Here is a 13529-nt window from a genome sequence, read left to right on the forward strand (position 1 = left end):
TAATGGACTCACACAGATTGCAGAATGTCAAGGTGACAATTTTTTTGCAACAGATTTCCCCCTAAAGTGAGAAGTTTGTAATGGATGAAGATAGGGTTTGTCATCTAAGAAGAGTGAAGTACTTTATCATTTCAAGGATCATCCTATGGACACCCCAGTCAGAACCTGTAAAAACATTCAATGCAAAATATATATATGTGAACATATCATCGTTGAGGTAGGCATTCCCATACTCAGGTTAAAACTGACTAAACTGTTCTGATATAGGAATGATTTTGTAATACATCAAGAGTATAAACATATGTAGACACAGTATGGGTGTAGCCATATGTTTATGAATAGTCCACTGTATAATGAATAACAAAATTCCTGGCAACCTAGATGGTAGAAACTAGATCCAGGGTCTTGATTTCTGCTTCCCGCACTAGTATGATTCTATCCATGTGAATGAATGTCTCAAAGTCGAACATGGTAGAAACCACTTGATTACCAGTCAATTATGTGAACTGTTAACAAGTGTGAGAGAAACCACCAGTAATGTCAATGGCTCTCAAAGTACTCAGTACAATCCACGAAATGTGAATAAATGAGCTGATGTCGAACATGTCATAGAGTCCTTTGATCGAAGGTCAATGATGCAACCTATCGTCGAAGGCGAGAAACCTGCCATTAGGGCATGCAGATTCCAAGGTACTAATGATTTCTAGATCAACTTCCTAGATAATGAGCTGAAGTCGATAGAAAGTGATCCATCGTAGGCAAGCCCACAACACGAAATCATAGATCAAGTTTTGAAGAAATATATTTGGCAAGGACTAACTCAAGGATGGTCAAAATGGATGACAGATATTTTGTAGATGAATGGTTTATTTGAACCGACCTCTTGAACACATAACAACACTGCAGATGGTTTGGTGACAATTGACCCAAAGCTAATACCCAGAAACCGGCTGAAGACTTTCAATATGGTTTGATTAACTGTTAGGCAAAGGATTTCCCAACCCAGGTGAAAAAGGTATCGTGTTCAAGAATGGTTAACTGCTTTTGTAAAACACAAAGTGTAACAAACAGGTTCATTTTTCTCTCTCTTCCCCCACCATTTCTGGCAAGTACCTTTTTATTTTTGACAAGCTTGAGGAGGATAACATTTGCTTGTTTATAAGCTCATCCTTCAAATGAGTCCAACTTAGTTTAAAATTCGAACCCTAAGAAGGAGTGGTTCGTTCCTATTTGAAATTGAACAGGTCCTTTACTGTTAAATTTTAACAAGTCCAGTATAGGAAAAACTCGGTGTTTTTCAATTTAAGGGAGTCAGAAGAAAAACTTAAGGAAACTCCATGGGTGTCATTTTTCGTAAATTTGTGTCCCCCAAGCTCAAAAAGGTATAAAATAATACTTGAGAGAACCACTTGACCATTACGATCAAGGAGTACTTTTCAAAATTAGTGGCTCTGATCCGAAAAAGTAAAAAAGTGATAAAAGGCACGTCATTTTATAACCAATAATGAACTTGAAACGACAAATGTACGACAATCTTTTCATGTTTATACTATCAAAAAAGAGCTGTAAGTGGACTGCCTTTTTAATTTTGTTTAACGAGTTAAAAAAGGAAAAAAATCGGAAATCTTTTCATATTTTACGAGTCAAAAAAAAGCTTAAAGAGGACTCCAACGTTTTGAATTTTCGTAAATTTTTTGAAAGAGTTCGAAAAAGTGATAAAAGTACTCTTTGTTGAAAATGATCAATTTTCCCCGAAAAATCCAATATTTTGCACAAAAACTCAAAAAATTACTCATACCTGTTTAAGATAAATAAAAATGTATCAAAAAGTTACCTTTTTAAAGTGAAAAATAAATAAATTAAAAATTCATTTATTCAAAAAAGCTTATAAAAAGGGCTTTTGTAAATTCATTTTTACCGTTTGACTTCAGAGTGAGAAGTGAGAGCTTTTGGGTAAGAAACTTCCTATGAATATTGCGGAAAATCCGTCCGTTGGAATCGAAAACTTTCAGCTCCAGGTAATCCACATCATTCTAATCTTGCATTTCAACTGTTTACATTTCATTTTAAGGCTTTCATTTTGATTTTTAAGGGAAAAATTAGTTTAGAAATTCACTCGCGGGGGTCCGCAGGTGCAACATCTGGACCCTGCGGACCCCGACTTTTTTCTACAAAGAAAAAAGTCATGGGTCCGCACCTATTGCTTACAATGCGTGTGGACCTACGCATTGTCTGTAACCAGTGAGTGCGGACCCTGTGAAATGGATTTTAAAAACTTCAAATTTTTCCATTTCTGCCCAAAAATTTTCGAACTAAATTGTTCTAATACGTCCTTTTTGCAATGTAGGACATACAAAATGCTTATTTGGCGGGAATGCGATAAATCATCTACCCACATTGGATGCATTGAGAGCATGCAGACTATTCAAATTCTTGGCCATACTAGGCATGAGGGCCCAAGTAGACTCGCAATTGCTGGTAGACAGGTGGAACATACACGACCAGTGTTTCACGACTGGTGGCCACCGACTCGAAATTTAGCTAGAGGACATATATTTTTTGACTCATTTGCCCAAGAGAGGCAAACGATTATCTCTTTTTGGGACTAGGCTAGGTGGCCAGTCTATCGCTAGTCTCCGATTAGAGTTTTGCAATGATCAAATAGAGGACAAATGGATCGATATTAAAACTATCGCCCATCCTGAACTTAAGGTTATTGCATTCCCTATCACCAGACTATGCAGGAGTGCAGCATTGCATGTAGCTACTAGATCCCAGATGCGAATGGTAGTAGACTGTTATCGAGGTACCATCTTCAACTGGTGCGAAGCTGTGTTGACGAATGTAAAAGACCAACTAACTAGAGCAAAGAACGAACAACTAAAAAAATTTGGATACAGTTTTCTGGTTGTGAGCTTTGGTCTAGAGAGGGTCCCTATGCTGTCCCATAGCAGCTTCCTATGTTGAGGCTGGTCTTCCTTGAGAGCCTAGAATAATGCGTTGGGTTGCAGTGATGGCCCGTCATCCTGAGGAGGGTTCAGAGGTTGTTCGATTCCCCCCTGAATATTTTCATTGGTTGAGGAACCAACATTTTGTGATTCAGGATTTTCCATATGTTGGGATGGATTATCACGGTGTCAGAGACATGATTCTTCCACTAGGAGAGCAGTGGGATGATTCAAGTAAAATCACTTTCAACACTTTCTAAGTTTTAACTATTTTTTTTTTGTTTTTTAAATCATCCAAAACTGACAATAAAAAGTTTTAAATGCAGATGGGGGTCCACGACGACCAGCCACTCTCTAGCCTTATGAGAGGAGACACCCAGCTGCAGTAGTACCAACCCCACAGGACCAATCTATAGAGACCCTGACTGAATTGGAGAATCATCTAGAGCATTTGACAACAAATATTCCAGAGACTGGCATAGATGATATACCACTTAGGTTACAACGATATGTGATTGGGGTCCCACGACCTTTTAGGATGTTCCTTTGTAGGGTGGCCCGAGCAGTGGTTTCTTATCGTGATCATCACCAGGGATAGGATGATCGCTTTTGTAGAATCATACAACATTTTATATCTTTTTGTACTATCATTTTTGCCGATCATAAGGTGTTTTTCAACCTATGATTGAAGACGATGTATATTTGACACACTTCTATGCTATGATATGTCACTATTACTGGCTATCTTGTGTAACATGTTATGGAATGTTATAAATTTATTGTTTTGGTTATTGCAAATGTCTATTTATCATACGAGAAGCAACTGCATTTGCTAATGTATTTAAATATCTTGGAATATGTTGATATTTGATGTAATCAAATTCACATTCCAAGAGACGAACTCTCAAAAATAATCTTCATAACACTGGATTTCTAATGGCATAAACCCTATTAGGCTGTAATACAATGAGTTCAAAATATAACCTAACAATCAAACTCTGAATCCCAAATGAGATGGATTCAGGTAATAACTCAATCACTGCACTATACTCTGCAATGTTATTCGTTGTTTGACCGAGGCTTACCCCATGCATAGATACTAACTCATCAGAGGGTGAATAGATAACCCAAGCTGCAGAAGAAATGTTCCATGTATTACGACAAGCACCATCAGCAAAACCAATGTATGTTTGAAGAGACGTCGACATCTGCAATATCAAGAGTAAAATAAAGATAAGCAGGAATAATGATAAAATCACTCTCTAAACTAGGCACACTTTCCTAATCTAAAACATACCAGCTAGAAAGAAACTAATCTAACAAAAATCTCCACACCAAAATTTAAGCATAATATCTCTTCAGGTAAAGCCCATTTCTGGGTTTACCCAAAGAGACACCGTCAAAATTTACCAATTCATAGGCCCCTTTTGCCAGCTTTCACTTAATAATATAAGGACCATACCACATAGGTACAAATTTTCCAGCCCCTAGCTTATCGTTTGGTTGATCGTATAGTAAAACTAGGTCTCCTTCCGAAAAATTACGAGGTGTAACATTTCAGTCGTACTGATCTTTTATTCGTTTCGCATGAGTTTCGATTGCTAATGCAACATTGTGTCGATTCTTATCTAGCTGAGCTAAGTACAAAAAACATTTCTCCTCTTCAAAAGTGGCTGGGAGTAATTCTATGGCTATTTGCTATGACAAAACTTCGCATTCAATGGGTAACATTGTTTCCAAACCGTAAACTAGTTGAAAAGGAGTGAAACCAGTTGATGTTTTTACTAAGGTTCGATATGCCCAAAGTGCTGAAAATAACATGTTATGCCAATTCGACCTATGAATACCAATGATTCGTTGAATCATAGTGACTAGAACTTTGTTGATAGCTTCAACCAGACCATTAGCCTGTGGGTAATATGGAGTAGAACTATTGTGAAGCAGGCCAAGTTGATCAGTCAGTTCAGTCATCATGATGTTTCGAAAATGACTTCCATGATCAGTAACAATTGCTTGAGGAACACCAAATCTAGCAATTATATGATGGAATATGAAAGTTGCAGCAGTTTTGCCATCTGCCAAAAATGTAGGCATCGCCTCGACCCACTTAGTAAAATAATCTACCGCTAGGATGATATACGCATGCCCCCCAGCCGAGTTAGGGTTACATGTAATAAAGTCAATACCCCACTTTGCAAAAGGACCGACAACAATTATTGGGTGGAGAGGAGTGGGTGGTGCATGCATCTTACGTTAAAAAATTTGACAATTGTGGCATTTCTGGACTGCATAGATACAATCTTTGAATAAGGATGGCCAGAAATAACCAGCGCGCAATATCTTTTGGGCTGTGGCATACCCAGACATATGACCACCACATGCTCTAGAGTGGCAATCATTCAGAACCTTTTCAGCTTCTTCATGAGTTAGACAACGTCAGAAAACAGAATCCGCCCCACGACGATAGAGTGTATCACCAATAATATTGTATTGTTGGGATTAGAAACGTATTTTCCATCGCTGAGATCATGAGATTTCAGGCTGAAAAGATTGGGTTTGGATATAAACAATAATATCTCCATACCATGGATCAAGAGTACTAATAAGAAACAAGGATTCGTCTGCAATGGGCTCTTCTACCATAGTTTCAGTATCAGTACGCGGGAAATCACACATCAGTTCTGCAAAAACCAAAGATTTCTTTGCTTTGGATTTTTCAAATTCCAAGTCAAATTCCTGCAGGATAACTATCCATTTGGAATACTTCCCCCCTATCAATTTTTTGGTCAACATGTACATCATAGGGTTACAATCAGAAATTACCATGGTTTTGCGTAATAAGATGTAGTGATGAAATCTTTGGATAGCTTGAACAGTTTCCAAGGCCAATTTCTCCACATGCAAATATTTAAGCTCAATCAGATTCAGAGTTCGACTAAGATAGTAAATCACATGTTCACTGTTGAATTCATCTTCCTGAACTAAAACCATCCCAATGGTGGAATGAGAAGCGGCGAGGTACAAAAAGTAATCCTGGTTGTAATTGGGAGGATGTAATAATAGTGCATGGGTCAACCCGTGTTTAAGTGCATCAAAATATTTGTCAGCGATCTCATCCCAAAAGAATGGAGTATTTTGTTTCAACAACCTGGTAAAACCTTTTGTTATCTCGACGTAGTTAGGAATGAAACAACGTAAAAAGTTTTCTTTCCCTTGCAAAATTTGGAGTTGGTGAAGAGTCGAAGGAGGAGGTAATTTGACAATAGCTTCAACCTTCGAGGGATCGACATGAAATGAAAAATCCCAGTAAATGACCCATTTCTATACAGAATACACATTTGTTTGGATTCAGCCTAATTCAATAATGCCTACATCTCATAAATATTGCTCGTAAATGAGTGAGATGATCAGCTCTACGTAATGAATTGGCAGGTAAATCATCGAGATAAGGTTGCACAATGTGCTTGATGTCATGAAATGCATAAGACATAGCCCTTTGAAAAGTTTCTCCAGCGTTCTTCAATCCAAAAGGTAATTTGCAATAAGCAAATGTCCCCCATGGACAAATGAAAGTCGTTTTAGGTTGATCAGCAGGGAGTATGTTGATTTGATTATAACCAAAAAAACCATCCATAAAGGAGATCATTTCAGTGCCGTCACAATCATCAATAATTTGATTGATATAGGGGGTTGGATAATTGTCTTTAGGACAAACTCAATTAATATCCCTATAATCGATACATATTCTTATCGTTCCTTGCTTTTTTTTAACAGGAAAAATATTCGAAACCCAATCCGTTAAGGGAATTGGATAAACGAAACCTGCTCGAAGTAATTTCTCAACTTCAGCTTTAATAGTAGCAGATTTTCTTGGATGTATATGACGCAAATGTTGCCGAACAGGTTTAGCATTTGGGTAAGTTTTAATTTCATGGACAACAATTGATGGATCGATTTCTGGTATTTCTTCATATGACTAGGCAAACATGTCGCGAAATTCTTGAAATAGGGCATTATAAGTTTGGATTTCATTTTCTGTACAGGAAGCACCTATATGAATGTTTTCAATAATTCCGGGTTTAACTGAAATGTCAATAGGAACCGTTCGAGAGATATTTCCCAAATTTAACTCAGAATCAGGATGTTGCAATGGGTTCTGTGGTTCTTTGACATAGTCAGTGATAAAAATAGATGAAAATTCATTTTCAAAATGATCAAGCTTAGGTAAAAACGAAGATCGATGATGAAGATCTTCCCATGGTAAATCATCAACAGACAAAGGTTCACGAATCTGCTCATTAGTATGAACAGGATTAGAAAATGTTGTTGAAGCTGAGGTTGATATTGAAAGTGATTCCCCATGGACCACATTCATTGGATCAGTTTCGGTTGAACAAGAGTCAGAAAACGACTATATAGCTTGATATGCAATTTCAAAGGGACTCAAAGGCATCGTGCTACCAAATGAATCCACCTCGAAATCGGAAGGTACGATCCAAGGATCATCCAAAGTAATAGTGTTCAATGAAATCATATGAATAGTCACAATAGAAGGCGATACATTAGGAGGAGGGAAGGAAAAAGTTCCGAGTAAACTAGAATCTTTAATCAAACCTACCCCAACATCCTTGTAAGGGATAGTTGTTTTACTTACATGCTGAATACTATCTGAAGAGGCTGGGTAGGATGAAAAATAAGTCAGTTGGTCTATTATAACAATCTTTCCATTATGAGGAAACTTGATAAGCCGAAAGACCGATGAAACAATAGCAGTCATAGTGTAAGACCAACTGCGACCCAAGAGAAGGTTATAATCTAGAGGGGCATCAACCACTTCCACATCTAGATTTACAGTTTTACCTTTGACCCCTATAGGTAAATCCTACAAAATGCCAAAAGGATGGAACCCTCAGCCATCAAAAGCCTTTAGAATCGTCAGAGACTGATTGAGTGTAGGAGAACCAAGCGATCTCCAACACTATATCGACATAATACACGTAGAAGCTCCCTCATCAATCATAGTCTGAAAGCAAGGTCTGTTTTTGACTAACACTGGAATCTGGAAAGCCATTTGATGAGTTAGGTGGGGTGTACTATTCTCTAAATCGAAGATTGATATATTCGAATCTTGAATATCAACAGCTCCCATAGCTGACAATAGTAATTTATGTTGTGCTGGGCATGATTGCAGCACCTCCAAAGCCGACATTGCTGAAGGGGAAATAGCTAAGTCTTCAACAATGTTATAATTCTGAGTAGCTCTCACATGTGGATTGAAAGTTGATTTCCGAAGTATACCTTTAGCAGGCGGTTTGATTACTAAGTCAGGGTTAGGCTTCTCAATCTGTAGCGGATCAGAACCAGGAGGAGTTGTAGTTGATGGGTTTGAATTAGAAGATTATGCTTCTTTACCACCAATAGGATTTTTACTACCATAATCTTGCGATCACGTCGCAATCCTGACATGAGACATTATCATAATGGGTTCTTCTGAGGCATTTGAGGAAGAATCGATCATATTACTATCTTGATTGGGAAAAGGATCCTTCAAGACAACAGGCGTTTGAGAACCTTTGACGATTTTCAAAACCTCTGCTCAATGTGGGCAGTCTCTTGTAAAATGCTCCTCGTCACAAATGAGACAAGGATAGTGAGGTTTACGTTTCTCATTAGTAGATTCATTTTTATCTATTTTGTCTTTTGAGTTTTGTTTATTTTTCTTCTTCCCCTTCTTTTTACCACCGGATTTTGATTTGGCCGTAGATGATTCTACAACATGGATATCAGCAATAATTTCAGCGGAAGAGTCTCCTGTCGGGGAATCTGGTAAAGTTATAATAGGAGAAGAATTATTTAAAGATTTTTTCTTGCTTTTGGTACTAACTGAACCAATCATACCATCAGTGGCATGAGACCCTGAAGGAGCTGCAGTTATTTGATTGTGTTTCGGAAGGTCGGGGATTTTTTCATGTAAGTACCTGACTGTGTATAGATGAGGTCAAGGTACTGAGCCTGAGCAATTACTTGCTCTTCAGTAACAACTACTGTCTTAGCTACATCTTCAGTGATTTTAGGTAATAATGATTTTATGAACCATTCTGCTAAAATTTGATCTGGAATAAAAACTTTCACTAAACACCTTCTACGTCGCCATTCATGAATATGATTAGAAATATATGTGGACGTAGATTGTTTTAATGAAGTTAAAAATTTTGTGCCATTGTCGTATCTGACAGGCAACTGAAAATGAGTTAAGAAAGAAGTACCTAACTGACTAAAATTATAAAAAGAGCCTCGTGGTAACTCAATGTACCATTTGGCAGCAAGACCAATCAGAGTTCATTGAAAAAGGCATAAGTGAATTGAATCATCAATAATGGAATTAGATGCACACCAGAGGTGATAAGTCATCACATGATTTGACGGATCTTCTCCTGACTTACCCTCAAACTTCAGTATATCACTGGGCAACTTATTAGGCATTGGCGGCCAATACAGAAGATAGTAAATCAGATCGTTCGTAAGGCATGACAAGTCAGGTAAATCCAAAGTTGCAATAAAAGGTAACTGATGGTTAGGGTCTCAAAACCTTGGGTAATAAGACCAGCCCCAGGAGGAGGATATCCAAGATAACCTGGAATTGGATTTGCATTAGGAATATTATAACCTCCCGGAAAACTAGGATTAACCAGACCAAACTAGGGTTGTTGAGGTTGCTGATAAGTATATCCAGGGTACAGTTGATAGTGATAAACTGGGTTTTTCACAGTAGGACCGAATTGGTACTATCCCTGGTATGGTTGATAAATAAATTACAGTTGACTTGTGACAACCATACTTGGACCATCTTGTCCTGTAAGCGTCTAAACCAAAGTTTGAACTGTAGCTCCTGACTATGGTAAAGAGGCTTGAGGAGTTTGCACTGACGCAGGAACAGTAGAAACCAGAGCTATTGATACTCCAAAAACAAGTGTGGTAGGTTGAATAGAAGCCGTAGCAGTTTCAATAGCAGTTTGAGGCAGAGTTCGAGGCGAACTAGGCCCAGGCTGCTGAACTGAACCCGGTGCAGGAGTTTGAACAGTAGGTTGGACAGGTTGTTGGGTTGGACTAGAAACCAAAGGTTGTTCAGGTTGACTTGATAACTGCACATTAGGTTGCATAGTCTATTGAGTTTGAAATGGATCCCATGCCATATTCATTCCGGGGTATGGACCCATAAAAGGTTGTGCATATGGAGGACCGTAACTGGGTTGAATGTAGGGCTAATAATTAAGTGGTACATTTCTAGCTCCTTGTACAAATGGTTTACCAAAAGGTGGTTGGAAACCTTGAGTTGGGTACTGACCTTGAGGTTGATAACCTTGAGGCATGCACTGAAACTGGTGTTGACCTTGAGGTATATATTGATACTGGGGTTGACCTTGAGGTATGTACTGAGTCTGAGGTTGACCTTGAGGTATGTACTGTCCTGACGGTATGTACTATCCTTGAGGTTGCCCCCTAGGTGATAACTGACTACCTTGAGGTTGCCCCCCAGGCGATAATTGACTACCTTGAGGTTGCCCCCCAGACAGTAACTGACTACCTTGAGGTTGACCTCCAGGCGGTAACTGACTACCTTGAGGTTGCCCTCTAGGCGGTAACTAACTACCTTGAGGTTGTGGATTTGGAATAGTACCAGACATCATAAGAATTTATTCTACGCTCAATGCTTGAGTTCCATTATTACCAGTTGATATCTCATGTTCAATTGGTTGAGGAGATGCTCCTGAAAAAGTACTAGTGAGTGACTAGTACCCCGAAGGAATAGAAGGACCGCCATATAAAAATGTTTCCAGTGTTTGGGAAAACATAGATGACCGTTTCGACATATTCAAAGGAGGATAATAACCTCTGGGCATAGGATGAAAAGGAATTCGAGGTGGTGAAAAACTAATACCTGGGTTTTCTAAAAAAATTGTTAATGATACGTACTAAGCATCACTCCTAAAAGGACTATAGAATATTGATTCACGCTCCCTAAGCTCTAAAGTTGGTTGATTTTCAGGAAGAATAATATCTTCGTCCAGACTAACAAGTTCTTCAATAGAAATGAGGCGAGAAGGAAGATTTTGGGTAATGATATTTCCTACCCTGGATGAACCAGGACCACTAGAAGTTGGAGAAGCAAATCCTGAAGATGGGGTAGTAGCAGGTTCAGTTTCAGGCTCAGAAATTTCAGGTTCTTCAGCTAATTCACTGATAGGAGAAATACTACCAGTAACTTCGGAAAATGAAATTGGTTTAAAAATATACTTTGTTTCTTGAACTTGATAATCAGGATCAACAATTAAAGATGACTCTCCAACTTCCGGTGACCCAACTCTATTGTCACTAGGCGATACAAGAGCTCGTAGCCCTTCAAGCTGGCATGGTGTATACTTAGGAGGTTGCCCCCGAAGTCTACGGTATTATCTCAGTAATTCAGCCACGATTACATATTTAATTACTCACACGCAAACAAAGAAAATTTCAATAAAACCACCTAGAGTCTCTAAAGAAACAAAAAATTGAATCACATGCCTAAAAAATCTAAGAGTTCAAACCACACACAAACAGTAACTTCCCGTACTAAAAACACTAGTTGGTGATGAAATCCAACATCGTAGAATTTAATACAGAAAGGGCGGTTGGAATAGTTACCCCGACAACTTGCTTGATGAAACAGACTGGCACAAGTTTCTTCACAAAACCATCTCGAGTGAAGAGAACCCCCCAGAGAGTCCAAGTGAGTCTATTCGACATCTGCTCTAGGTACAGTGAGACCCATCCTTCACTGTCACCTTAGGAAATAATCCTAATTTTATGGACACTAAGGTTACCAATAGCAACAAATACAACTGGGGGAACAATCTACGATCCGATCTATGCGCAAGGGCAGAGTAAAAAATCTCAATCCCCTTGAAGGCTCCTCGACATTATCAATCTGAGGTTTACCAACAAGTGACCCTAGGCTCCTCGATAATGGTTAATCCGGGGTTTACCATTTATAATACGTGCAAATCTTCTATCTTTCCCAATGAAACAGACTTGATTATCTCAAAGGTTCGGGCATGATCTCGTGATTGACTCCTAAAAGAGAAGCTTCCCAGATTATATCAATTATAATTGGATTTATTTCCTACCGCAAGATATAGCTACTTGTTTGTTTTAACTATCTTGGAGAGTTAATTACTCCCTACTCCAAGATACTAGCCTAAGCTATATTGGTGATAAGAGCCCTAGAAATAAAAAAATATTGCTAGATCAATTTTAATTAAGCATTACTTTTATGGGTTGTTCTTTAAGTCAATAGGTATGGAAATGAAACTATGATGGTGTGAAGACTCGACTCCAAAAACACCAAAAAAAATGCACCTAAAATGATAAACAATCCATTTTTCTTTCAATGAATTTCTAGCTAAAAGAAAGAGTTTGAGAATGCAATCTTTGAGAAACAAATCTTGTTTTCAACATGTAAATGAAAAGAAAATCTTTTTGTCTTTTTCAATAAGAACTCAAAATGAGACTACTAATTATGCTCACAATCAATCCCTTTCCTTTTTCAACACTCAAAACTACGAAAAACAATTTCTTTCAAAAGAGATTCTACAATTTCTAGAAAAAACTCAAAATTACCAAAACTAATCTTGAGATCTAAAAACTTTTAAAAACCTAATTATAAAAGCTTCAATTTTTGTTTGAGGACATTTTAGTTAGTTATTCAGTAAACTAAGGATTAATTCGTTCAGAATAAAAAATCAATCAAAAAACATCTAGATATGTTTTCTTTTATAAAAATGAAATTCAAAACTTATAACCAAGTTTGTTCAAAGATTTGTAAAGAGAAAAGTAAATCTATTTCTCACAGAGGATAGATTTCACAAACCAGTCAGACTCATCAAGAAGACAAAAAGACACCAGGGTAATCTAAGGTTTCTCAGGCTTCTGATCTTTGACTCACTACATAGACCAAGTGAAAACCACTCCAGGCATGCAAAACTTCTAGAAAATCATCTAAAACAAAAATACCAATGGAACTCACTCACAAGAGATTTTTGACAGAAAACATGAAGATCTGGGTAGACACTAAAAGCTGTAAATAAAACCTAAACTTAACTGGAAGAAAAAAATTTAGTTTTTTCAAAAAATTTGATAGGGTCCATAGGCTTACTAGATGTGGTACCGCTCTGTGTACTAAAGGAAAAGTGCAGAGATGCCCGCACTATCTGTAAAAAGAAAGTGCGGTCCCCTGAAAAACTTCGAAAAAACAAAAAATAATCCAGATCCTAAAAACTACCCAATCCCACACACATCAAGCAAAAACCAGAAACGAGAAAAAGTTTCTCAAGTCAAAGACAAAGGAAAACCAAAAACCAAATTTAGATCCCCAGCGGAGTCGCCAATTTGTTGGCCGGATAAATCGATCTTGCAGATAAGGCCAATCTCCCTAGTATCAAAAGATATCTAGCAACAAGCAGACAAGCAAATCTATCTTTCTCTAAACATATTGCGATTCATTAATAAAAACTATAGAGGTGTTTAGACCCTACCTTAAGTCCA

Source organism: Pinus tabuliformis, chromosome 1_2 (genome assembly GCF_031772625.1).
Source record: "Pinus tabuliformis cultivar Carrire ecotype Pingquan chromosome 1_2, CPIR1, whole genome shotgun sequence".
In the NCBI taxonomy this organism is placed as follows: Eukaryota; Viridiplantae; Streptophyta; class Pinopsida; order Pinales; family Pinaceae; genus Pinus; species Pinus tabuliformis.